A 27,644-nucleotide genomic window follows, 5' to 3' on the forward strand; every position below is an offset into this window, starting at 1 on the left:
TAAGGCAGCTGTTATGGTTTTAGGTACTTGCCCCAGATGTGCATTGTATTTATTCATTATAAATGTCATGCAGTTATTTATTAGTTTGAATATTATAGAAATGTGGTAAAGTTTTATTTAGCAGTGACATGTTGTGCAAATCTAAAATACAACTTATTTTAAAATGCTTTAACTTCATAAATGACCTTAATGAAACAACAGAGCATATAAATTTGCGAAAGGCCTCTGTTCAAAATATTATAATACCATCTTGGTTTGGCATACTTTAGTAAAAAGACAAATTACTTATTTGTGGTGATATGCACTTAAGAAAATATGAAATAAGGTATCTTGTACTAGGATGTACCACAAGATCATTGAACTATACATTGAAATAAGTAGCTTTGAATCCAAATTGATCATTGGTAAAGTAACATTTGGAATACTACATGCAATTTGGTCTTTCTAACTTCAAAAAGACATTAATGCATCTACAAGGGTTCAGAGAAGGGAAACAAACATAATTTCAGTCATTTATGCTCTTAGCTATGAACAGAACCACTCAGGATTGAATTGAATTTATTTTCACTTGGGAAATGAAGATTGTAAAAAGAGATGATCCAAATGGGACTCTTGAGTACAGAGCAGAGGACATGAGTACAAAATTAATAAGCCTGAAGTAAGTTTTGAAATTAGGAGATCTTTACTTCCCACATGATCATACGCAAGAAATAGATTTCTAAGTAAAGCAGTTATTTCTGTGTTTACGAATCAGATAAAAATTTGCTTAAGATTGGGATTGACATTTATAAGCCTAGCTATGGAAAGAGAAATCGAATTTTGTATGGAGCATAATTACACAGGCTTCTTTGGACCATTTCATGTAAAGGAAGACAACAGGAGAGGATTTCCTTGCTTATCCATTGTCAGTTTGGTTGCAGAGAGATGGAAATTTCAGAAGTAAACATTATTCTGTGGCATTTTCTTTAATTCATCAGTAGAATATGGAAATAGCAGGAACAGCACAAATAGCATTTGTACTGGCCCGAATTTGCAGTTAGTGGCCAAGTGATGGCACTGGCTGCTGACCTTGAAAAAAGCTGCCCACAAATATTTAGTGATCTCTGTACTGTTGATTTCACTTTTTCCAATGTTAATTTCATTCTGGTGCCAGCTATACAGGGTTTCCAGCTTTCAGCCACAGTGATGTCATCAAGCAAGCTAAACAGCGAATTGCATTGAAGAATTTTAACAGACAGTAAATCAGGAATTAAAAAGCACAGATTATCTTTCACTTGTTAATCAATTTAAAGAGATTTAAATTAAGATTGGGACTATTCATGGAATTAATGTAGAAACCAAATTATTATAAATAACATTTAAAAAGGTATAGTTTCTATTACTTTAAAAATCTATAGCTTTTTAAAAATCATAATGGAGAATGATATTCCACATATGGACATACGAACAAGGAACAGGAGTAGGCCATTCAGCCCCTCGAGCCTGCCCCGCCATTTATAAGATCATGGCTGATCTGATAGTAACCTGAAATCTGCATCCCACCACCACCAATAGTCTATCACCCCCTTGCTTACCAAGAATCTATCCACCTCTGCCTTAAAAATATTCACAGACTTCGCTTCCAACACCTTTTCAGAAAGAGAGTTCCAAAGACTCATGCCTCTCTGAGTGAAACCTCATCCAAGGGCGGGATGAAATCTCCGTTATGAAATAAAATTAAAATAAATATCTGTGGACAGCATTTTTATGACGTACATTTTCAGGTGCTTGATTGTGATGCAGCTTTTTAAACCTTTATTTAATCATTTGAAGATCTGCAGCTCCCTGAGGCAGCTGTCTGCCTACCTACCTATTCCCATTTACCAGCACTTGGCATGCCATAACATTCAAGGCTATGGGCCAAGTGCTCATCCAGGTACTTTTGAAAGGATGTTAGGCAACCCACCTCCACCACCCTCCCTGGCAGTGCATTCCAGATCGTCACCACCCTCTGGGTAAAAAACATTTTTCCTCACATCCTCCCTAAACCTTCTGCCCCTCACCTTGCACTTATGCCCCCTTGTGACTGATCCTTCAACTAAGGGGGACAGCTGCTCCTTATCCAACCTGTTCATGCCCCTCATAATCTTGTACACCTCGATCAAGTCGCCCCTCAGTCTTCTCTGCTCCAACGAAAACAATCCAAGTCTATCCAACCTCTCTTCATAACTTAAATGTTTCATCCCAGGCAATATCCTGGTGAATCTCCTCTGCACCCCCTCCAGTGCAATCACATCCTTCCTACAGTGTGGCGACCAGAACTGCACACAGTACTCCAGCTGTGGTCTCACCAAGGTTCTATACAATTCCAACATGATCTCCCTACTTTTGTAATCTATGCCTCGATTGATAAAGGCAAGTGTCCCATATGCCTTTTTCACCACCCCACTAACATGCCCCACCGCCTTCAGAGATCTATGGACACACACGCCAAGGTCCCTTTGTTCCTCAGAACTTCCTAGTGCGATGCCGTTCATTGAATACTTCCTTGTCAAATTACTCCTTCCAAAGTGTATCACCTCACACTTTTCAGAGTTAAATTCCATCTGCCACTTATCTGCCCATTTGACCATCCCGTCTATATCTTCCTGTAGCCCAAGACACTCAACCTCACTGTTAACCACCTGGCCAATCTTTGTGTCATTCGCAAACTTACTAATCCTACCACCCACATAGTCTTCTATGTCGTTTATATAAATGACAAATAATAGGGGGCCCAGCACAGATCCCTGTGGTACGCCACTGGACACTGGCTTCCAGTCACTAAAGCATCCTTCTGTCATCACTCTCTGCCTCCTACAACTAAGCCAATTTTGAATCCACCTTATCAAATTACCCTGTATCCCATATGCATTTGCCTTCTTTATAAGTCTCCCATGTGGGACCTTGTCAAAGGCTTTGCTGAAATCCATATAAACTACATCAACTACACTACCCTCATCTACACACCTGGTCACGTCCTCAAAAAATTTAATCAAATTTGTTAGGCATGACCTCCCTCTGACAAAGCCATGCTGACTATCCCTGATCAAACCTTGCCTCTCCAAGTGGAGATAGATACTCTCCTTCAGAACTTTCACCAATAGTTTCCCAACCACTGACATGAGACTCACTGGCCTGTAGTTCCCTGGCTTATCTCTACAACCCTTCTTAAATAGCGGAACCACATTAGCTGTTCTCCAGTCCTCTGGCACCTCCCCCGTGGCCGGAGTGGAATTAAAAATTCGGGTCAGAGCCCCTGCGATCTCCTCCCTTGCCTCCCTCAGCAGTCTGGGACACAAATCATCCGGACCTGGAGATTTGTCCACTTTTAAGCTTACCAACACCTCCAATAGCTTGTCACTCCCTATATCAATTTGCTTAAGAACCTCGCAGTCTCTCTCCCCGAGTTCGATACTTTTAACCTCATTCTCTTGGGTGAAGAAGGACGTGAAGTATTCATTCAACACTCTAGCGATGTCCTCTGGCTCCACCCATAGATTGCCCCCTTGGTCCTTTATGGGCCCGACTCATTCCCTGGTTATCCTCTTCCCATTGATTTGATATACTTATAGAATATCTTGGGATTTTCCCTACTTTTACCAGCCAGAGCTTTCTCATATCCCCCTTTGCTCTCTTAATTGCTTTCTTAAGCTCCACCCTGCACTGTCTGTACTCCACTAATGCCTCTGCTGATTTGCTTACCTTGTATCTGCTAAAAGCCTCTCTTTTCCTTCTCATCGTAACCTGAATATTTCTGGTCACCCATGGCTCTCTGGGTTTGTTACTCCTTCCTATCACCCTAGAGGGAACATGTTGAGTCTGTACCCTCCCCATTTCCTTTTTGAACACCCACCACTGTTCCTCTGTAGATTTCCCCACAAGTAACTGTTCCCAGTCTACCTTGGCCAGATCCTGCCTTATTTTACTAAAATCCACGTTCATGGAGTGGAAGCCCTTCCTGTTGATGAAGGCACCGGGCTCTCTCGCTTGCGCCTTGATGGCCACATGTGTGCAGCCTATTGCACTCTGGACACGGGGGAAGCCAGCAATCGCTGCGAACCCCCTGGCTCGCTGTGTCTGGCTGGCCTTGTCCCAGTGGCAGTGGATGAAAGTCAATGCACGCCTGAACAGAGCGTCTGTCACCTGCTTGACACAAGTGTGGATAGCTGACTGGGAGACACCGCAAAGGTCACCCACCGACCCCTGGAAAGAGCCGAAGGCATAGGAGTTGAGGGCAGCTGTGACCTTCAACGCCACTGGCATGGGGTGCCCATGCACACAGGTGCCACAGATCTCAGGGCCTATCATCTGACAGATGGAGGTCACTGTCTCCCTTGAGAGACAGAGCCTCCTTCGGCACTGCATCTCAGACATAGTAAACCCTGGCAGCAGGATAGTGGCATCTTCTGCAGCCCCTTCTGCCTTGGACTTCCTGTTGGCCCTATGCCCCTTGTGCCTGCACCTCTCCTCCCAAAGGTGGCTCCCCTGGAGGCTGAATGTGAACTCCTGGCTTCCTTACCTCCTGGTCCTCCCTTCCTCCTCAGAGGAGGTGCCTCCAGTGGAGAGCACAGCTCCCATTCCCAGGGTAAGAGAAGGCTTCCTGAAACCTGGAAGGCCCCAAAAATGATGTTTACCCCAGAGTCCTGACCTGAAGCCTGTTACTCCTGTCCAAGCAGCTGTGATGAGTTTGGAAGTATTCCTGCTCACATAGGCAAGTAGCAGTAAGTTTAAGCATTAAATGCCTGACAAATAACACTCACGATCTCATTCACCTCTCTTATCCCACCCGTGGGTGAGGTTTATAAAAATGTGGCCTGCCCGCCTGCCCGTTGCGCCTGTGTGACGATCTGAAGATCGCAAGAGCCCCAAAAAATCGCAGTCTATTACTGCCTCAAGGGCCTTAAGTGGCCCGTTAATTAATGACGGGCACTCATCGGAGATCATTGCATGCCCGCCCACTGAAATATCGCGATGGCGCGTGGTAATGTCGGGATACTCGCCCAACACCACCGCCCGTCATTTTACGTGAAAATTTTGGCCCATGGGAATGTCCGAAAAACAGTGGCCTGTGCTTTGCAGTTGTAATGATGGTGAAATTGTCAGTGTTCTGTGAAACTGAAAGCAAGTTTATGTGCTGTTATGTGCAGTCCTTGCAGATAAAGATCTCAGCAATCACTTGAATTGGTGTAAACTTTCCTCATTTTACACTGTTAGTCTCACTTTGAAAAAGATACATCTTGTGTTGAATGAGGTGTAACTGGGTTTTTAACAGTCATAAATACAGCTGAAGAACTTTATATAAGAGTATACGAATTAGGAGCAGGAGTAGACCTTGGGGCCCCTTGAGCCTGCTCCACCATTCCAATACAATCTTTTCTGATCTTCTGCCTTGATACCACTTTCCCACCTAAACCCATATAGCTTGATTCACTATGTGACCAAAAATCTGTCCACCTCAGCCTTAAATATACTGAATGTTGGAGCAGCCACAAATCTCTGTGGTGGACAATTCCAAAAACGCACAACCTTTGAAGAAATTTCTCCTCATCTCATTCCTAAACAATTGATTCCTTATGCTGAGACTGTCCCCCACATTCTTGATTGCCCAGCCAGGGGAACAACCTCTCAGTGTCTACCCTGTCAAGCCCCTTCAGAACCTTGAATGTTTCAACGAGATCACATCTCATTCTTCTAAACTCCAAAGGGTATAGACACAATTTACTCAGCATCCAATCATAGGCCAACCTCCTCATCACAGGAACCAATCTAGTGAAACTTTGCTGTACCGCTGCACGATTTCTCTGACCCTAAAAAACTAATCCTATATTTGTGGAATAACATCCCAGAAGCAGCAATAAACCAGGATATGGAAGTGGGGAAGAAAGTCAAGAAAATTACAGTCACCAGAAAAGTGGTACTGAGTAAATTGTTGGAGCTGCGGGCTAACAAGGGCCTGGATCTTGATGGACTTCATCCTAGGGTCTTAAAAGAAGTGTTCAGTGAGATAGCTGATGCATTGGTTTTAATATTCCAAAATTCCTTAGATTCGAGGAAGGTCCCATTAGATTGGAAGATAGCAAACGTAACTCCATTATTCAAAAAGAGAGACAGAAAGTGGGAAACTACAGGCCAGTTAGCTAGACATCTGTCATAGGGAAAACATTAGAACCAATATTAAAGAAGTTATATCTGGGCCCTTGGATAAGCTCAAGGCCATCAGAGTCAACGCAGTTTTGTGAAAGGGAAATTGTGTTTAACTAACCTTTTGGAACTCTTTGAGAAAGTAACAGGTGCTGTGGATAAAGGGGAACTGGTAGATGTACTGTACTTAGATTTCCAGAAGGCATTTGATAAAGTGCCACATCAAAGGTTATTGCAAGAAATAAAAACTCATGATATGGGAGATAACATATTAGCATGGAAAGAAGATTGGCTAGCTAACAGGAAGCAGTGAGTAGGCATAAATGGGTCTTTTTCAGGTTGGCAAGATGTAATTAGTGGCATACCAGAGAGATCAGTGCTGGGGACTAAATTATTTACAATTTATATAAATTACTTGATTGAAGGGATGGTTGTCAAATTTGCTGATGGCACAAAGATAGGTAGGAAAGTGAGTTGTGAAGAGGAAATAAGGAGGCTACAAGCAGATATAGATAGGTTAAATGAGTGGGCAAAGATCTGGCAGATGGAACTTAATGTGGGAAAACATAAAGTTGTCCATTTTGGCAGGAAGAATAAAAGAGAAACATATTATTTAAATGGTGAAAGATTGCAGAGCTTTGGAGTGCAGAGTGATGTGGATGTCCTCGTGCATGAATCACAAAGGGCTAGTATGCAAATACAACAAGTATTTAGCCTCTTAATTGATGGCAGGCATAGCTCCATCACTCTTGCATGCCTGCTGACCGAAATATTGCACGAGTGCGGGATGACATCAGGGCGCTCGCCCCGACGTCATCTTGTGTGATTTCATGTCTGATCAGGTTGGGGCGCGCCCACCCAATCAGCATAAAATTCTGCACACTGTGAACATTAAAGTATAAGATAGCTTTTTTAACTTGTGTTACCCTTACAAATCTGTATGTATGTGTAAAGGTATGGTTGAGGGTGAAGAAGTATTGTAATATAATTCACCTTTTCTTGTTGAATAAATGTTCTATTCTTTTGTTATAAGTTAATTAGCTGACTCCAGTGACTCTGTTCAGTAGCTCCTCTCCACGTACGTAAACAAACAAAAATAAAAGTTAAGATCTATCAGCTGAGTTCCACTCTGGGATCAGGCTTGTCCAGGGATAACCTCAACTGGGGATCATAACACTACAAAGGATGGGTGGAATTGCCCCAGATTTGCACGAAGTGTAGTAGTGGGCAGGAAAAAGGACATTTTACCTGCCAGCTGCAATGGCGGCTTTTCGCACCGTATTGTCCCATTCCTGGCATGTCCTGCCTCATTATTAATGCATTCCCAGGGAACACACTGGGTTGCTGGTGGGGCAACCTCTGATTCGTTTGCCCTGCCGTCACCTCAGGCCTTCAGTAAGCTGGGCGCCATATTTAAAGGCTGCCCCTGCACAGAGCTAACACTGTTCAAGGGATAAGAAACTGCCAGGAGTTGATGGCTGCCAAAGGGAGGAAATATGCTGCCCCCAAATTTAGCAATGCCTGCCTCACCTACTGGAAGCAGTGGAGCCTCTGGGTGAACACCAGCAAGTAAGGTCACAAATCCAGCATGGGAGGCAGTGGCAGCGGTCATCAGCACCAATGCCCTGCAAAAGAGGACAGCCAACCAGTGCCGAAAGAGGACAAATGATCTCCTCTGTTCCGCCAGGGTAAGTCACTCTTCTCATCACTCTCAACTCACACACTCACAAACCCATCACACATCTACAGGGATCTCACTCACTGCCAGATGGAGGGACATCAACATCAAATGCTCACACACACCTTCATCTGCCCTGCAGATCATGTCCTCATCCCGTCCATGACACCACTCACCACCCACACATGCCAGGCATCCTTATTATCTGGCCTGGGAGGCAACCTGCTTACACTCTCTCCATCTGTATTAATACAGGACAAGCTGGCACACAACAAAAGGGAGAGGTCCTCACAGTCTTTGAAAATAGAGTCTTCCAGCTGGCCAGCGATGTTCAGGACCGTTCCTGTATACACCTGGGGCCATCCATCCAGGTGACTCCAAGAGGGTCCAGCCCATCCGAATCCCCTCTCCCTATGACCCCACATCTCCAACTCCACAGGCCAAGGAGGGTGCCACTACCATACAGCAGGAGCCCAAAGGCAGACCGGGGCCCTCCAGGTCTCAGCCCTCCTGAGGATACCCGTCAGCAGGCTGCCTCCACCTCTGCTGTGGATGTTGGGGGAGAACCAAAAAGTGGTGGCAGGGTTAGGAAGCTTAAGAAAATGTAGTTTTGCCTTGTGGACGTGGGCATTAATCACTTGTTCACACTGTTGACTATTGTAAATTAACTCCCAACAATGTCACCTAGTCTATGGCTCCTTGCTTTGCTGAGCAGTGTTCATGTCAGTCTGAAATGAAAGCTTGGTCCAGGCACAAGATAAAGGCAGATGTCTCAGTCCAGGCCTCACTCCTGTGCTTTGGGCAACTTTCCCAGCACACTGATTGTGCGTCTTCACAGCCATTGGGAGGTGTCAGCTGTGGCTCAGTTCATAGCACCCTCGCCTTTGAATCAGAGGATTGTGGGTTCATGTCCCACTCCCGGAAACCAAGAACTGTGATTGTACTCGAACGAGTTGCAATCTGTGACTGTTGATAACTCGAAAGAGTTTCACAGCCATTGGCCACATCAGTCATGCCTGCACCTCGATGGGGCTTATCATTGCTGCCAGAATGCCCTGGGCCGGCGGCACAGAGTCCATCAATTTCTCTGTGTGCTCTCAGCACCTTTGAGGTGTGGCTGGCCCCCCATCTCATCAGCATCTTTGTCCAGTGACAATGTGGTCATGAAGGGTTCAGTTCACAAAGGACGCCATAGGATCAGGAGAAGTTAAAGTTTCCCCGCCTCATCTCCATCATACGACCCTATTCACAGAGCTGCCATCAGCCAGACAGGACTCAGATATTCACATAAGCTATGTGAGGATCAATGGAGTGCCCCACTGAATGTCGTCATCATCCTCCTGGAATGGGACTATGGACATTCATTTCATCTCCATGACAGGAGCCTTATCACAGAGGGTATGTGCCTGCCATCAGTCAGACAGAAGTCAAATGTTCACAGATGCAATGTGAGGATCTATGGAGTCTCCTCACTGAATGTTGTCATCATCCTCCATAAAACTAGCGGCTATGAGGGCCTCCCGAGCATTCCTGCTTCATCTGGACAACACGTGGGCTTCATCGCCGTCATCCTTGCCTTCGAGGGCCTCCTCAACCTCATCCCCGTCAACGTCCTCCTCATCGAAGGAGACATGCAGATCCTCCATCTCCTTCTCAGGCAGCTCCTCCCCCCATTGCAGCGCTAGGTTGTGAAGGGCGCAGTAGCAGACAATGATTTGTGACACCCTCGGTGGACTCGGAGCCCTATTGCAGGGCTCCACCAGACTGGTCCAGACACCAGAACCTCATCTTCAATATCCCAATGGTTTGCTCCACCTAAGAGCGAGCTACAGCATGATCCTCTTTATACCTTCACTCTGCTGCAGTCTGAGACCACCGCACGTGTGTCATCAGCCACCACTTCTACAGGTAGACCTTGTCCCCGAGGAGTGAACACTGCAGCATTTGTGGATCCTGGAAGATGTCAGGGATGAGAGATATATTGATTTCCAGGGAACAGTGTGCAGACTTGCAGGATGCATTTACTGTGGTTGCAGATCAGCTAAACTCCACCAATATCTGCTCCAAGACCAGCTTTCACAAGGAGATTGTACAACGTGCCCAGTTATCCAATTGTTCTGCAGCCCCCTAAAACACTCATTAATTTGCAGTCTTCACCCAAGGGTCTAAAAGTTCAGGAGTATTTGGTGGCACTTTCATGCCTTTGCGTTGCTTGAGTGGGCAGATACACCAGGAGCCTGATTCCAAGCATGTTAATGTAACAGTACCTGAACTGTCTCAGCTCCAGAAAAATGCTCACTTAATACAAGGTTTCCCTAATGCATGGCCACTTCCCTCCCACCCCCCTGCCCCCGCCCCCCGCATATGCTTGTGCACTACCATCAGACCGTGCTGCTTTGCACCCCCCAACTGCAATGCAGCCCTTGCCCTGGCATCGCACTGTCAGCCAGCCCGGAAAAAGTGACTTTCCTTTGCCCTTCCTTGAAGTTGAACGGCGGCCTTCATGAGTGCTGCGCAACGTTAGTGTGCGCCTCACCTCCGATTTCCCCTCGAAGTTCAGCTTGCCAGGTGCAGGATTTTTAAATGCTGTTGTGAAACACATCGGCACGCATTCACGCCAATGTGCCCGGATGATCCAGTGTGGGGGGATGATTCCGGCGGACAGGTAAGATGATGAGATGCAAATGCACTGAAATTAGGTTCCTGATGTTGGACGGTGGAAAAGGTGGCCCGCCATTGACAGGCAGAGCGGACGATTGCAAACTGGTTTCATGACGGCGTAAAACCGATTTTTGGCCTTGTCACCATTTTGTCTGCTCACGCCTGCCATGACGCCCAACGCCAATGGGGACAGAAAGTTCCAGCTGATCAGTGAAAAACTCCAAATGAAATGAATCTAAATAATTCATTTACCTTAGGGTTCAGGGGAAATCTTCATAAACTTTCCCCTGAAATTAGTCAGGTTGAACTTGTGATGGAATATATTATGTATTGTTTCTGGCAAGAAACAATTTAATGGGATTAATGACGTTTTCTTGATCCATGCTTCTTTAAACACATTCATTCTAGCAAGGACATTTATTCTACATTTGAAGTACAATTTACACCAACAGAGACACTATTTAATCTCCTGAAGAAAGTGAATTAACTGCAAATATAACTTCCTACAAAATTGGCTTCTCAAAATTTTCTCTGACTCTTAGGGCGGAGTTTTCCATGCCTGCTGGCTTTGGGCTTGGTCGATTTTACGATGGCGGGAAGCCAGTTTCCAATCACCCTCTCAGACCACCAATGGCCCACCACATTTCCTGCCATCGGACGTAAGGAACCTCATTGTATTACATCAGCATATCATTATAAGGCCAGCCTGAGAGAATCGTACACCCCCCACCCCCGGCTAGATCGTCCGTCCACATCAGTTGGAAAGCATGTCTTTCACAACAGCACATAAGTGACGTGCATTTGGCGGCCTGCACTTTGAGGGGAACTCGGAGGTGAGTCCACAGCAATATTGTGCAGCACTCACCAGGGTCGCCTGTTGGACTTCAAGCTTGAGGGGTACTAGGGGTCGGGGTTAAGGGCAGCCCTGCCTTTGAGATGACTTGGCGGGGGATGGGGGGGGGGTGGGGGGTGTAAGGGCAGCCTTGCCTTGCCTTTGAGGCAACTTCTGAGGGGGTGGGGGGAAGGGCCAACCATTGAATATAGCGCACAAGCATTTGGGGTTGGGGGTAGGGTTGTCGAGGGAAGTGGCCACGCATTAGGCAAACCCATATAAAGTGGCCATTTCTCCGCAACTGAGACAGTTCAGGCTCAGCCACATTGAGATGATTGGATTCGGGCTTCTGGCTTATTTGCCCACTCAAGCAATTCAGGGGCATCAAAGTGCCACCCAAGTGCTGCAAAGATTTTCACCAAACCTCCCCCACCACCCCACCCACTCACTGCCCCCTGATCTGTGACCGGCTGAGGATGTAAGCATCGTGCACACTCCCTGGAAACTGTGTGCACACCTGCGGGATGCGTCACAGAAAAGTCATGAGCATTTTAGTGGACTGCAGAACAGTTGGTCGACTGCACACGTTGTACAATCTCCTCACTAAAGCTGCCCATGAAACAGTCGTTGCTGGAGGCGCTCACAGCCCCCTGCAATGTCAGAATCCTGGTTTGGACCAGTCGCCCCCACGATTCAAACTAACAGCAGAGCCATGCAGTGTGGGTGAGGAGGATGCCTGCGCCTGAGCTGAGAGCACAGCATGCAGTCCAATGGGTAAATCTGCCGCCAATTGGTCAGATGGAGTGGGGCGGAAGTGCGTAGGGTTTCGGGCAGCCATGCGGTGCACTAATTTCTGGCTATCCAAGTGGTGGCCAGCAGTCTCCGGGAATTTTTAAGGGGCCTTCACCCATAACTCTTAGTACACCCATGCTAACCACGTGTCTCTGTCTTCCATCCTGCAGAGGACTGCATCAGGATCATGGAGCCTGGTGAACTATCTGTATGTCTGATGGCCGACAGAGAGCAAAGATGAAAGAGGAAATAGCGACTGAAGCTCTTGGCTGCGCAGAGACAGGAGCAGCAATCTCAGGAAGAAGGGGCAGCTGGGGCTCCCGCACACGCTGCCCAAGAGCCACAACAAGCTGTCGCTAGTCGGCGCCTAGCAACACCCAGGGTCTATAGACATTGCATGTTATTCCTGCAGATGACTGAGAACCAGTGTCACTGAAGACTGCGCATGTCTATGGTCTCCTCTGCCAGCTCCTGCAGGACTTGGCGCCAAGGAGACATGGAGAGCATCCACTGCCAGTGGCTGTGAAAGTGACGGCGGTGCTCAATTTTTACACCAGTGGCTCCTTTCAGGTCTCCACAGGTGACCGCTTTGGGACTTCACAAGCCTCCACCCACAAATGCATCCATGAGCTCATGGATGCCAGCTTTGCGTGCCCAGAGGGCACACAACTTTGTGCATTTCTCTCAGGACAAGGACAGCCAGGATGCAAAAACGATTGGATTCACCCAGATCTTGGGTTTCCCACAGGTGCAGGGTGCGATCAGATCTCTGTCGCAACACACAGTGGACTTCATCAATCGCAAGGGGTTCCATTCGCTGAATGTGCAGCTGGTGTAAGACCACCAGAAACACATCCTGCAGATGTGCACACAGTTTCCAGGGAGTGCACAATGCCTACATCCTGAGTTGCTCACAGATCCCTGCAGTCTTCCAGGGTCCACAGAGGTCCTTGGGGACAAAGGCTACCCACAGCGGCCATGGCTGATGACACCCATGCGGTGGCCTCAGACTGTAGCAGACAGTATAACAAGGCTCATGCTGCAGCTCACAACTTGATGGAACAAACCATTGGGATGCTGAAGATGAGGTTCTGGTACCTGGACTGGTCTGGTGGAGCACTGCAATACAGTCCGCAGAGGGTGTCACGCATCATCGTCGTCTGCTGTGCCCTTTACAACCTGGCCCTGCAACGGGGAGAGGAGCTGGCTGAGGAGGAGATGGAGGAGCTGTACGTCTCCTCTGATGAGGAGGACATCGACAGGGATGAGGGTGAGAAGGTCCTCGAAGGCAACAATGATGGGGATGAGGCCGTCACACTGGCTAGGTGAGGCAGGAGCGCTCGGGAGGCCCTCATAGCTGCCAGATTTGTGGAGGATGATGACGACATGCAGAGAGGTGATCCCATAGATTCTCACATCTCATCTGTGAGCCTTTGACTCCAGTCTGGCTTATGGCAGCACGCGTATACTTATGAGAATGCTCCTGTCATGGAGACGCAGTGGAGGCCCAAATAGTTGCTCAATTGCAGGAGGATGATGATAGCATGCAGTGAGGACACTCCATAAATCTTGACATAGCCTCTGAGAATGTCTGACTCCTGTCTGGCCGAGGGCAGCTCACTCACACTCTGTCACCAGGGTCATATCAGAGAGACACAGCCATGAAACTTTAGAAGCATCTGATGGTTTGTCTACCTTCAGCACCTAGCCCCTTCAGGAGCACAGTGTCACTGGTCACAGATGCTGAAGAGATGGGGTCCAGCCCCACCTTAAAGGCACAGAGAGAATGAGAGAACTCTGTGGCGCCTGTGCATTAGATTCTGGCAGCAATGACAAGGACCATCAAGGTGCAGGCATCACTAATCTGTCCAGGGAGCATGTGACCAGACCATCACTTTGATCCAGAGGCTGCACAGAGCACAGGGAAGAGGCCCTGGGCTGAGACACCTGCATTTTATCTTGTGCAGAAAGGTTTCACATCTGAGTGACACGAACACTGCTCATCAGAACAAGGAGCCACAGGCAGGGAAACATTCTTGGGAGTTAATTGACAATAGTGAATACTGTGTACAAGTGGTTAATACCCATGCCCAGGCTGTGCAACTAATTCTCCTTAACTTTCCTAACCCTGTCGCTATGTCTTGGTGCTCCCTGGACATCCACAGCAGAGGTGGAGGCAGCCTGCTGACTGCAATGCCCTGTCTGTGATGACCTTGGTGGGCATCCTCTGGAGGGCTGAGACCTGGAGGGCCCTGGCCTGCTTTTGGTGTCCTGCTGTGTGGCAGTGACACCCTCCTCAGCCTGTGGAGCTGGAGCTGCTGAGGTCATAGGAAGAGGAGAGTTGGATGTGCCGGACACTCTTGGAGTCACCAGGATAGATGGTCCCAGAGTGTGCACCTGTTGATCCTCCTCCCTCTGGGTGCCCGAGGGCCCCTAGCTTCTTCCGTGAGCGGAAGGGATAGCTGTAGTGAGATCAAGCTGCCCAGCACCCCTCTCATATACACACTGTTGGAGGCCCACTATGGCATCAGCAATGGAGTTAAGCCCACGCAGCAGAGCAGGAGTGATGTCCTGGACCCAGGTCTCCATGGCGGCTACCATCCTACCAGTGTTGACCTCGGTGTGTTGGCATGCCAGCGCTTTCACCTCAGCCTGAAGGTGGACAGACCCCTCCATGGTGCCTTGCAATCTGAGGAGTGCAGTGGACATCCCTTCCTGATGTTCCCAGGCTTGCCGTTGCTGTTGCAGCAACTGTGACATGACCGAGTCCAGAGGCTTGTCATCTGGCTCAGACTCAGGAAAGTTCTTGCTTCCAGCAGTCCTCCAAGTGCTGGACACTGTCCCAAACACAGTCCCTGCCACCGCCTGCTGTGGATCAAACAATGTGATGTGCTCACCAGATTGTGATCCCAAGGCTACTGTAAAGCTAGGTCCCACCGGGGTGTGTGTCTCTGCGCTGGTGGAGGGTATGGGTAAGTGCTATGATGGGATTTTAGGGAGGGTGCCTTCAGATTCATCTCCAGAGGTTTCTTCAGGGCTTGATTGCAGGCCCTAGTTTGTGGACTCCATTGGCTGTTTGGCAGATGTGCCTCCGGAAGCAAGAACAGGTAATCAGTGCATGGCAGTGGCCTGTGAAAAAGGACACATCAGTCACAGCATCGATGGATGTTGCACTGCTGGATCCTCACTTGGTAGAGCAGTGCTGACCTCACCATCAGCACAGGACCGGTCCAGTCACGGCCGGCCAGCTGGATGGCTCTGATTTCAAAGTCTGTGAGGAACTTGATTTCGGGCATTCCGCCGCCAGCCTGCGACCTCTCCCTCTTGTTGTGTGCCAGTTTGTCCTGCATGAATAGAGATGGAGGGTAAGCAGGGTGCCTGCCAGGCCAGATGATCAGTATAACTGGCCTGTGTAGATGGTGAGTGGTCCCATGGACGGGCTGAGGATAATGAAGGTTTGTGAGAGAGAGTGAATGGTGATGTCCCTTGAACTGACAGTGAGTGAGGGCCCTGTAGATGTGTGATGGGTTTGTGAGTGTGTGAGTTGAGAGTGATGGGAAGAGTGACTTACCCTGGCAGAATGGAGGAGATAATTCATCTTCTTGCAGCACTGGGTGGCTGTCCTCTATTGAAGGGTGTTGGCGCTGAGCACCACTTCCCAAGCCGGATTATTGCTGTTTCTGCCGATCCTGCGGCCAGAGCAGGGGTAGAGGTCATCCTGGCGGGCCTCCATGGCATCCAAAAGGTGCTTGAGGGACGTGTCGCTGAAACTGGAGGCTGCAGTCTTCTTCGGTTTCAGGGCCATGTCTTCTGTGCAGCAGTGGTGAGCTGGAAACACTGAGACATGTGCTTGTGGCTGGGCTTTAAATATGGAGCCCGGTGTGATGCAATGACAGGATGATGGCGGCCGGGCGAATGGGACCCTGCCCACCATGGAAACAGCGTGTTTCCTGGGAATGCATAAATAATGTGGCGGGTTTGGGACGATACGGCGTGAAAACCCGCCATCGCGGCCGGGAGGTAAAATGTCATTTTACCTGCCGGCTACTGCACTTAGTGCAAATCTGGATACTCCCACCCTTAGGGTGGCATTTTACAGTCCGTCCTGCTGGCGGGGCTTTCCATTCCCGCTGAAGTCAATGGAGTTTTGAATGGCTCACTGTATTTTACCAGCCAATCCCCACCACGATGGGACCTTAAAATTCTGACCTTCAAGTAATTTTGTGAAATGCTATGAGAACAACTAGGCCCCCAGCATCAGAGGGAAGCGACATGAGAAAAAAATTCTTAAGTTCTGAAGTGGCAAAATGAGACTTCACAGGGTAACCTTTTAGAAATTTGCAAAATATTTAATTTGGTAGGGAAAATACATCCAGAAAGAAAAGTCACAGATTACGGGGAGAAGGCAGGCGAATGGCTCTAGGTGAATTGCTCATTTGGAGAGCCGGTGCAGACATGGCCTCCCTCTGTGCTGTAACAATTCTGTGATTCTGTGCTTCAAAGTTGCAAATGTCAAATTTAGGACACACATCACAAAATATTCTTTAGACTGCAATGATCAAAGCTTCATCATAGACCCAGTTCATCAGTTACTGAAATAGACATCAAAGAATTCAAGATTCTTTGGGCAGCATCCTAACTCCTTTAAAAATGATCACAGGTTGGTAGTTCTAAGCCCTGATCCTGCACTTGCCAGTGTCAGCAGTCCAATTAAGGACAACAGGTGGGTTTCTAAGGCTGCAGGCCCAATCAGAGGGCACGCAGCCTTGGAAGGATGGCAGCCCCACCGGTAGAGGTGGATGGTGCCACTGTAGGATGTATTACTGCAAGGCGCTTCCATCACTTCTTTAATATGGACTTTGGCCACAGCCGCCAGGGCAATTGAAGAGGGGAACCCCCTCCAGCCAAATGGAGTGCAGCTGCAGCTGTGGCCCAGTGATCCTGCACCTCCGGTGGAGGAGGGAGGAAGCTAAAACCAGCTTCGCCAGCTATCCTAGCCTGCTGCCAGCAAGCCTCCACCAGGCTTTGGCCTCAGCAGGGCAGATGGCCCAAACAGGAAGACCCTGGTGACGTTTCACACCACCAATGAAATCAATTCGAGGCAAGAAGTGGTCAGCACAACAGCTCTTCACCCTCATATTCTCCCTTCCTCCTGATCCTGCCTTCAAAGCCTCCTCAATAGGTCTCATTCTGTCATTTATCATTGTGAGGGAGTTATGTAATAAGTCAAGTATAATACTGCTAGTTTCTTGCAAGGTGCTTCTGCATGATCATGTCATGTGAATAAATTTGACTAATTTTTTCCTGTATGATATTGTCTGAAAAAATAACATTTGACCCCAAGATGAGCTTCTGACCACACATCCGATCAATCACTAAGGCCACCCATTTCCATAACATCACCTGCCTCTGCCCTGTCTCAGCTCATCTGGTGCTGAAATCCTTTGTTACCTCTAGACTTAACTATTCCAATGCACTCTTGAATGGCGTCCCACATGCTCCCCTCCATAAACTTGAGAGCATCCAAACTTTGCTTAGTCACAAGTCCTGTTCACATAACATCCCATGTGCTCACTGACCTACACTGGCTCCCAGTTAAGCAATGCCTCAATTTTAAAATTCGCATCCTTGGTTGCAAATCCCTTCATGAACTTGCTCCTCTCTATCTCTGTAACCTCCTTCAGCCCACAACCCTCCAAGATATCTGCTCTCCTCTAATTTTGGCCTCTTGAGTATCCCCAATTTTAATCGCTTCACCATTGGTAGGCATGCTGTTAGCTGCCTAGGCACTAAGCTTTGGAATTCCCTCCCTAAACCTCTCCGTTTCCCTACCTCTCTTTCCTCATTTAAAATGTCCCTTATAAACTACCTCTTTGAGCAAGATTTTGGCTATCTTACCTAATATCCCCTTATGTGACTGTGTCAAATTTTACTTTATAATGCACTTGTGGGGCACCTTGGGATGTTCTATTACTTTAAAGGTGTTATATAAATACAAGTTGTTGTTGTATTTCCCATCTTACCAAATTGTCAAGAGAAATTGGAAGGTTGCCTGCGTAGTTACCACGGTAATTATATATTCTGTAACACTATCCTATTCGCATCACGCATAAGGTTGTAAGTATTAATTCATAGGAGGCTCAGGGCTGCTATGGAAACCAGCTACTTGCTGTGAACTTGAGATTAAAGTGATGGGAGAGAAGTCGAATTGTAACAATGTACATAGAACAAGGAGAACTAAGGGTGGAGTTATAAAACGTAGTAACTGGTAGCTGTTTGTTAGAATTGTGAGAGGCTATGAAGAAACTTTTGGGTCATTTTAACAGAACCCGCCCAGTGAGAAACTAGCAAGGTCGAATCAGCCAATTGTTTTACATCCCGTTACTGTTGTTTTCCATTGAAGTCAAAGGAGAGTAAAATCTGGCAGGGTGTAAAACAAATTTCTCATCAGGTCCGAATTTTCGTTCCGAAGTCGAGTGCGCAGAATCAGGAAATTTCCCAAGTCCTCAAACCTGTGTGGCCGGATTTTCGTTCCAGCGGTGGTGATGGGGGTGGGTGTTAACTGGAGTCGGGTCGGCTGGCTCTGGGAACAGAGCGGAGGCAACCGCAGGGGCTGCCAACTGCCAAGACAGGCTGCTTAAATGGCCCGTCTTGGTTCTCTGGAGCTTTGTCCCAGTTATAAGAAAAACAGTAAGGCCCTCTAGCCCTCACGCAGCCCCCATGGCCCATCCATGCCAAATACCTTGCTAACAGCTCTATGGGTCCACCTACACCACATAGGCTGCAGTTGTTCAAGAAGGCAGCTCGCTACCACCTTCATAAGGGTAATTAAGGATGGACAATAAATGCTGGCCTAGCCATCAACACCAACATCCCAAAGAAAATAAATAAGACAAAACCTTATGCCACCTCATTCCCCCCCACCTACACCCCATGGTCCCTCATAACCTCCATGCCAACCTGTGCCTTTCTACCCATCCCCATTGCCCCAACACCCTCTGTGCCAAAATATGCCCTTCTACACACCCCACATGGCCCCTCAGACCCTCCATGCCAACCCATGGCCCTGCACAGATACCCATGGCTCTTTAAACCCCATGCCAACTTAATATCAGCTCATGCCAGCCCATGACCCTCACTCATCCACATGACTCCTTATAGCCCTTATGCCAACTTAGTGCAATTCATTCTAACTATGATGCCTACCCAATACCATTTGCCCTTACACTGTCCATGCCAGCTCACCCAGCATCCACCACAGGCTGAACTCAGACTTCACTATATTATAGACTTCACTATATTACAGTCTTCACTATATTTTTTAAAAACACTCTCATTGATAAAATTTCATCCAATAAATTTAAATCTCTTCAAGTACTTAATCCCTTATAAAAAAAACCATTAGTATTCATAGCACCACATCAAAGAAAACTAATCTCTTTATAGCCACTTGGGGCTGTTAATCAAATTGTGAATTTACAGCTACGACCCCCACCCCACTGTGATAATGATAGGTTGTGGGTGCAGTCAAGCAGTACTAATACTGTAATGATAGCCCTCAGGCTAATGCCAACAAGCACCTCTTGAAATTGCAGGCACTGATTTTTTTTTTTAATAGAAGCACAGCAGGCTGGATTTTTTTTCATAAGAACATAGGACTTAGGGGCAGGAATAGGCCACTAAGCCCTTTGAACCTGCTCCACCATTCGATAAGATCATGGCTAATCTGATTGTGGTCTCAACTCCACATTCCTATCTACCCTCCGTAACTCTTGACTCCTTTGTCTGTCAAAAATCGATCTAACTCAATGTTGAATAAATCCAATAATCCACTGCTTTTTGATGGAGAGAATTCCATAGACTATTGACTCTCTAAAAGAAAACATTTCTCCGCAGCTCCATCTTAAAAGGGAGACCTCTTATTTTTGAATTGTGTCCCCTAGTTTTCGTCTTCCCCTCAAGAGGAAACATCCATCCAGCATCCACCTCTCAAGTCCCCTCAGAATCTTATATGTTTTAATAAGGCCACCCTCCATTCTTCTAAACTCCAATGAATACAGGCCCAACTTGTTCAAACTTTCACCATAAGATGCAGTAAGCCCTCGCTTTAAGTTGCCCTGCTTAATGTCTTTTCGCTTTAATATTGTTTCTTTAGGGCCTTTTTTTTTTCGATTTGCAGCATCATTTTCCCTTATACATTTTTTGCACTCTGGCCCCACCTCCCCTGCGTGCTGCACTCTGGGTCAGCTGGCACCATGTTCTGATGCCAGAGCTGCCGCCACCACCAGCACCAGAGGCCAAGGATGTAGGGAGAAAGTGAGGTCCAAGATCCAGGAGCAGGAGTGCAGGGCAGAGACAGGAAACTGCCAGTCGCCAATCAAATGGTGAAGTGTGAGTAACCCAGGTGGGGCAGTGGGGCAAGGGAGTAGGACACCCTGCTCCATCCGTGAACCTCCCCCTACCCACCCCCAACAACCCCAGCTCCATCCTTGGCCCCCACTCGGCCCCTGCAGACTGTCAGGAAGAGGTCCAGGCTCCAGAGAGGAGAGAGAAAGACAGAGTGGGGAAGGAAAGTGAGGGAGAGAGAGAAAGAGAGACAGGGTGGGAAATGAGAGAGAGAGGTGGAGAGGCACAATGGGAAAAGAGAGAGAGAGAGAGGGAGAGTGGGAAATGAGAGACAGAGAGAAAGATAGCGAGATAGGAAAGTCTCAAAAAGTTGATCTCAGTTTCAGGGGTGTTGTGGGTGAGACACTAGAGCTGTGCTGCTCAGGGTTTGTTTGGGTGATTTAGTGTTATCTAATTTGAATTTATACAGTGTTTCTGTTATATTCAGTGGTGTATTTTACTTTGCAAGTTATTCCAGCTAGGAATACACAGTGCTGTACTGTCCAGTGTTTCAACATATACATTGGATTTTCCAAGCGAGAAATGCCCAGAAGAACCTAGCTCCAGCTTTAACTCTGATTCCTATGGGAACCCATGATTCACTTAAAGTTGTTTCACTTAAAGTAACAATTTTCAGGAACACAACCATAACTTTAAGCGGGGACTTACTGTAACCCAAGAATCAATCAAGCCTCTCTAATCTGCTACTAATGCAATTATATCCTTTATCAAATAAGGAGGCCAAAACTTTTTTTTCATTCTTTCTTGGAATGTGGGCATTACTGGCAAGGCCAACATTTGTTGCCCATCCCTAATTGCCCTTGAGCTGAATGGCTTGTTCAGCCATATCAGAGGGCGGTTAAGAGTCAACCACATTGCTGGGGTCTAAAATGACATGCAGGTCAGTCCAGGTAAGAATGGCAGATTTCCTTCCCTAAAAGACATTAGTCAACCAGATGGGCTTTTATGACAATCGATGATGGTTTCATGGTCACCATTACTGAAACTAGCTTTTCATTCCAGATTTATTTATGGGTTCAAATCCCACCATGGCAGCTGGTGGGATTTGGGAATTCACCTGGGCCTCTGGATTACTAGTCCAGTGACATTACCACTACACCACCATTTTCCCCCACTATCCTACTGTACTGTGATACTGTAAACAATATTCCTGATGTGGTCTCACGAAGGCCCTGTGTAGCTGCAGTACAACTTCCCTACTTTTATATTCCATTTCCCTTGCAATAAACAACAACATTCTGTTTGCCTTCCTAATCACTTTCTGTAACTACATGCTAACCTTTTGTGATTCATGTACCAGGACACCCAGATCCCTCGTATTTCAGAGTTCTGCAATCTCTCTGCATTTAAATAATATTTTGTTTTTCTATTCTTCCTGCCAAAGTAGACAAGTTCACATTTTCCCACATTATACTTCATCTGTCAACTTAACGTATCTTTATCCTTTTGTAGACTCTTTACTTCCTCTTGACAAATTACTTTCCTACATATCTTTGTGTCATTGGTAAATATCGCTACCATTCATTCAATCCCTTCATCCAAGTCATTGATATAAATTATAAATAGTTGAGGCCTCAGCACTGATCACTGTGGCACTCTACTTGTTACAGCTTGCCATCTTGAAAAAAACCCATTTATCCCCACTTTCTGCTTCCTGTTAGCTAACCAATCATTTGTCCATACTAATAAGTTATTACCTACACCATGAGCTCTTATTTTGTGCCGTTCCTTGCTGTTATTATGCAGTAGCATTACGAGTGATATTCTCCACTAACAGGATGCTGCCACCAAGTAAAATTACCTCCTGCCTACCATACAAATGACTAACGTGGTATATGAATTTCAGTGCGTGTGACGCCGGGCATGTAGGCCATACATCCCAACAACTGGTGGATCATATCAAACAGTATGTCCCATTGGCTGTTCGCAACAGGCAGAGTATGAACTGTGCTCAATAGATTTAAATATGGTTCCACAATTGGGGCGTGCTAAGAATTACACTAACAACCAATACAAGATTATCAGTTGGGCTCACACTGGGACTTACTTATGCCTGCTAGAAGTTACATATATTCACCCACAGGACCCTGTCCTCTGTAAACAAAAAGAACATGTCCAGGCATTGTACCTTTTACAACTAAAAATCTTGGGGAACAACATTTCCCCGGGCCATTCCCCATTACTACACGTCAAGCAACCAGAGACAACTTGTCTGGCTTGGATTTAAACAAAAGCTTGGGAATAGCTATTGTTATATGGTACGTTCCCCATGGCAATATCCCACCCAATCAGTGACTGCTTGCCAACCAATCTCAACAGGATAAATTGTTGTTTTCTTTGAAATTTAGTATTCTTGTGATTCTGTCCTGATAAGTGCAAGAGGAAAGCTTTGACAGCACGTCACATTTTACAGCAGTATTTTGTGTAAATTTTATTTAAGTCTTTAAATTTTTAAATCCTATTTTGTGTTACAAATTTCAAAATTTAAAGAGCAGGGGATTTAAATGACTTTACAGCTTAGCAGTTCCACAGACCTTATCCACCTTTTATGCTCATTTATGTCTTCTCTTAATCCCAGAAGGGTACATAACCTCTCCAAAAGGGTACCCGACATCTTCAAAAGAGTAGCTGAGCTCTCCAAAGAAGTCCGATATGTTTTGGCCTTTTCCTGAAATTCATAAAACCCACAAGTCTTGTTTAAATTGCTTCTGAGGGAAAGCTTTTAAATGTGCCACTGCCTCCATGAACCACACATGTGTGAAATATGTCTCACCCTCGTTCCTCCTTGACAAAAATAGTGAGTGCCAGATCTAGGGACAAGAATTCCAGATTTGGGACTCTGGCGCCATTTTGGCTAAGGAGTGTAGAGCTCCTGTCTCTGCAAAAATTCAGGCCACAGTGTGCAAGAGTGATCAGAACTCTGGGAAACCCTTTATGGTGAATATTAATGACAAAGTGATTACTTGTATAAATAAGCATAACTTTGGTGGAAGGTCATACGACAGCAATTCTTTTTATAAGATCTGAGCAACAAACTGTATCAAGTATTTTGGAGCCTCCACAATGGCAGATGATTTACCAAAGTACTCTAAAGCAGACACCTTATGATGGTAACAAAAGTAACAATATAACTGTCAGAGGGCTATGCTCATGCTTCTACATTTCCACTTCAAAAATAAACATTTAAACCAACAATTATCATGAGCAACCAAGCAAAAATTATTTATTTAAATTATTGTTTGAAAGAAAAACAGATTTGGAAATCTTAACTAAAACAGAAAATATTGAAAATGTACAACAGGTCAGTCATCATCTGAAAGAAAAGGATAGCTTTAAATTTTGACCAAAGGTTCTACCTAAAGCATTAACCTATCTTTCTCTTTCAGATGGTGACTAATCTACCATTCATTTCCAATATTTTGTTTTGAATTTAAAAATATCTGAATAATTAATAAAAATGCAAACGCTCGATGCTGGATTTAAAAACAGCCGGTAGAGGATTGTCTGCATCTTTATACAACCCACAAAATTCTTCTTTTCTTGGGAAGGGTATAAATTAGGCAGCCAATCTGCTAACATTCATTTTGCACCCCTGCTGAAATTGACTTATACCCCCACTGAACTCAGGACTTTGTGGCCAGGAGGATCATATACAGCTGCCAACTGCAAATAACTAAAGCAATGTTCATACTCCATTCACATCTATAATAAAATGCAAGAGTACATTCTTTTCATCATAAATAGTAAGGAATGTCAGACTGACTTTTAAAATTAAAAATAAAAATTAAAGAATAAAACAGACCTTTAAAACACACAGGGAGGTAAATATAGGTAATTAAAAAGGCCATGCTGAACCAAGCATTTGAATTTGAATTGGGATTTTTTTATTAGTTCAAAGGATGTGGCCATTGCTGGCAAAACAAGCATTATTGCCCATCACAAATTGCTCTTGAAAAGATGGTGGTGAGCCCCCTTCTTAAATTGTTGCAGTCTATGTGGTGCAGATACACCTATAGTGCTGTTAGGATTTTGACCCAGCGGTAATGAAAGAACATCAATATAGATCAAAATAAGGATGGTGTGTGACTTGAAGTGAAACTTTCAGGTAGTGGCATTCCCATGCATCAGCTGTCCTTGTCCGACTAGGTGGTAGAGGTCATGGGTTTGGAAGATGCTTTCGAAAGAGCCTTGGTGAATTGCTACAGTGCATCTTTTGGATGGTAGAAACTGCTGCCACTGTGCATCGGTGATGGAGGAAATGAATGTTTAAGATGGTGGATGGGGTGCCAGGTTGCTTTATCCTGGTTGGCATTGAGCTTCTTGAGTGTTGTTGGAGCTGCACTGATCCAGGCAAGTGTGGAGCAATCCATCTCACACCTGACCTGTGCATTATAGATTGTTGATAGGCTTTGCAGATTCAGAAGATGAGTTACTTGCCATAGAATCCCCAGTCTCTGACCTGTTCTTGAAGTCATGGTGTTTATGTACTTCATAAAGTTAAAATATAAAATAATATAAATTAAACTAAAATATCATGTACAAAAGAATTTTAAAATATGTATTATATTAAATAAACAACTCGCTATCAAGTGCACACAAGAGAATCACAAGATCACACTTGTCACTTCTAGGACACATTGCAAATGATTGACTTAAATCAACAAGAGCTCTGAATATACTTGGCAAATTGTTGCCAATTACTGATTATTTCTACCTTCAAAATTACAATTAGCCTTACACTAAAAAAACTAAAAAGTATTTAAACATAAACATTACAGAAGATAAATAAGAAAACAGGCAAAAACAGAATTTGTGCTATACAACAAAACTAATAAAGTGCTCACAAATATTATTTTTCTTCTTCGTAGCGAACTATCCAGTGAAACGTATACGTGTGCGTATTGGTGCCTATATATGTGCAAAAAGTATTAAACAACTACAAAGTTAATGATGGCTCAATGCTTTTAGCATCTACTATGTAAAACTATTTTGTGCAAATGAAATTACAAAGAATTCTCCCAGGCAGCAAGAAAATAACCACCAGTAGCAATAAAGGATGATTACTCCACACACTCAAAGCGAAATTAAGTATTTTAACCTTATAAAATGTCCCCTTTATAAAACAGACACATTAGTTATTCAGAAACTATATAACATAACAACTGCATTCATTTCACACTAATGAAGAAAATTGCCTGGGCTTACAACAACAGTCTGTTATTAACTGGAGAAAAAAACCTCTCTCCATAACATGGAACATTAAACATAATTAAATTTTTTGCCTAAAATTGAAATACAATGAAGCACAGACATGGCAGCTGTTGACTGCCATGCCTTAGGTACTTGAAGATAGTGCAATAGGAAATTATCTTCAGTATTATAAAATAAATGACCTGTTTCCCTCAGCATTAGTCAGCTGCTGACATATGTTTAAAATTATGGTGGATATTAGATAAAAACAGTGATTGATGATACAATGTTTGATATCTTAATAAAACTGGTGTTTAAAGATATTCCTTTTGTTCATTTTAAGTAAATTTTGGATATTTCATAGCTTCCTAAGAAGATGTAATATTATTTGAGGCATTCACTACCAATGCTACTTAGTGTATTTGCTGAGAAACCCATAAGATCATCCATTATTAGCCTAAAACACACACACATTTTCTCATGCCTGCAATTAACTAGAAATATCTAGTCAATCATCGCTAGATTTTACACATAACTTTCTAGTATCAGAATCTTGTTTCATTTTGTAACTGGGTACAGTCTGATCAAATCAAAGACAGCTGCTACCAGCATTTTCAATTTATTATCACTGCCATAGTTTTTAAACTGTTCAGTCAATCATCATTAAATTTTATATATGAAATTCTATTGTTACAATTTTGCTTCTTTTAAAATGTGATATGATCTTTTAGAATTAGATCTGATCATATGAAACATAACATGGCTACAAGAGATGCCTTAAAACCACTAATCATCAATTTCACATTGAGGCAGATGGTCCAGTGAGATTTAATCCCCGGTCTGCTTAGAGTCAATTGATCTCAGCCAGGCTGGCTGATTGCACTGCAATTGGCCCTAACATCCATTGACTAGAGAGAGGAACAATTGGTAAAGATTGTCTCTTCTGACTGCTACCAGTGATCCCTGCTGAAACATGAGAATGTGCGATTGTAAGGACAAGATTGAGATTGGCTGTGATTTCACTATGATAAAATGGACTGCAGAAAATCAATCTGCAGGATCACTCAAAAAGAATGGTAATTTAAATGGGAGCTCAGAGGGTTGATGGCATCTATGAAACTCTGTTCCAGCAAGTTTTAGAAGTGTTAAACTCTCACAATGGCATTCATCCATCTCGGGAGATGATGGATTGCACTGAGGGTGTATGTCTCTTCTGTACTGAGCATTGTTTTGGCTGTACAGGCCAATTTGTGAATGCCAGTCACTTCTGCAGCTGGCACAGAATAATAGCATTGGCCCTAGGTCGACTGATGTTTTTGCCTTCCGGTGGGCTCATTTTTCCGCTATCTGGTCATTTCTTTCGTCTTCTGCTTTTTTCACATCCTTCCTGACTGCTTGTCTCTAGGTACTCCAGTCAGCAGTGAGGACTTCCCATGCATCCACTCTGATCCCTGTCAACTTTAAGTCTCGCTTACAGACATCCTTGTACAGCAGATGTGGGTGACCTGTTGGTCTCGTGCCGATAGCACGTTCACCATAAAGCATGTCTTTGGGGATGCAGCTGTCATCCATTCGGCTCACATGGCCCATCAAATGGAGTCGTCATCGACTCAAGAGGGCAAACATGATGGGATGCAAGCTTGTGTATTTCCATATTCGGCAGGCCATCTTGCCAGGCCAATATTCATCTGAGGCAATGGAGTTGGAAGCTGTTCAACCGCTTTTCTTGGCTTGCATCTAAATCCTCACTGTGACTTTTATTGTATATGGCTACTTGGCTCCGTTTCCAAGCTGGACATGTTCACACTGTTAGGTTTAGAAAATTAGGAATCTGTTAAATAAAACATACCATCCTCCATGCCTGATTGTCAAAACTGCTCTTGTGTGGAGTAAGACTCTATGCTGGGACTGCTAACTTGTAAA

At 45.2% G+C, this 27,644-nt stretch overlaps 1 protein-coding gene across 1 annotated transcript in view; it reads right to left on the reverse strand.

Moving 5' to 3' along the window:
- Positions 1–415: 415 nt before the first annotated feature.
- The window catches only part of LOC144679867 (RNA-binding protein 12-like), a 215,431-nt gene continuing 188,202 nt past the window's right edge, over positions 416–27,644 (reverse strand). The window contains exon 3 of the transcript XR_013576443.1: positions 416–1,200. The gene's annotated coding sequence lies outside the window, so the exon portion shown is untranslated. The remainder of the gene's footprint in view (positions 1,201–27,644) is intronic.

The sequence above is a fragment of the Cetorhinus maximus genome, chromosome 4 (genome assembly GCF_964194155.1).
Source record: "Cetorhinus maximus chromosome 4, sCetMax3.hap1.1, whole genome shotgun sequence".
Taxonomy (NCBI): domain Eukaryota; kingdom Metazoa; phylum Chordata; class Chondrichthyes; order Lamniformes; family Cetorhinidae; genus Cetorhinus; species Cetorhinus maximus.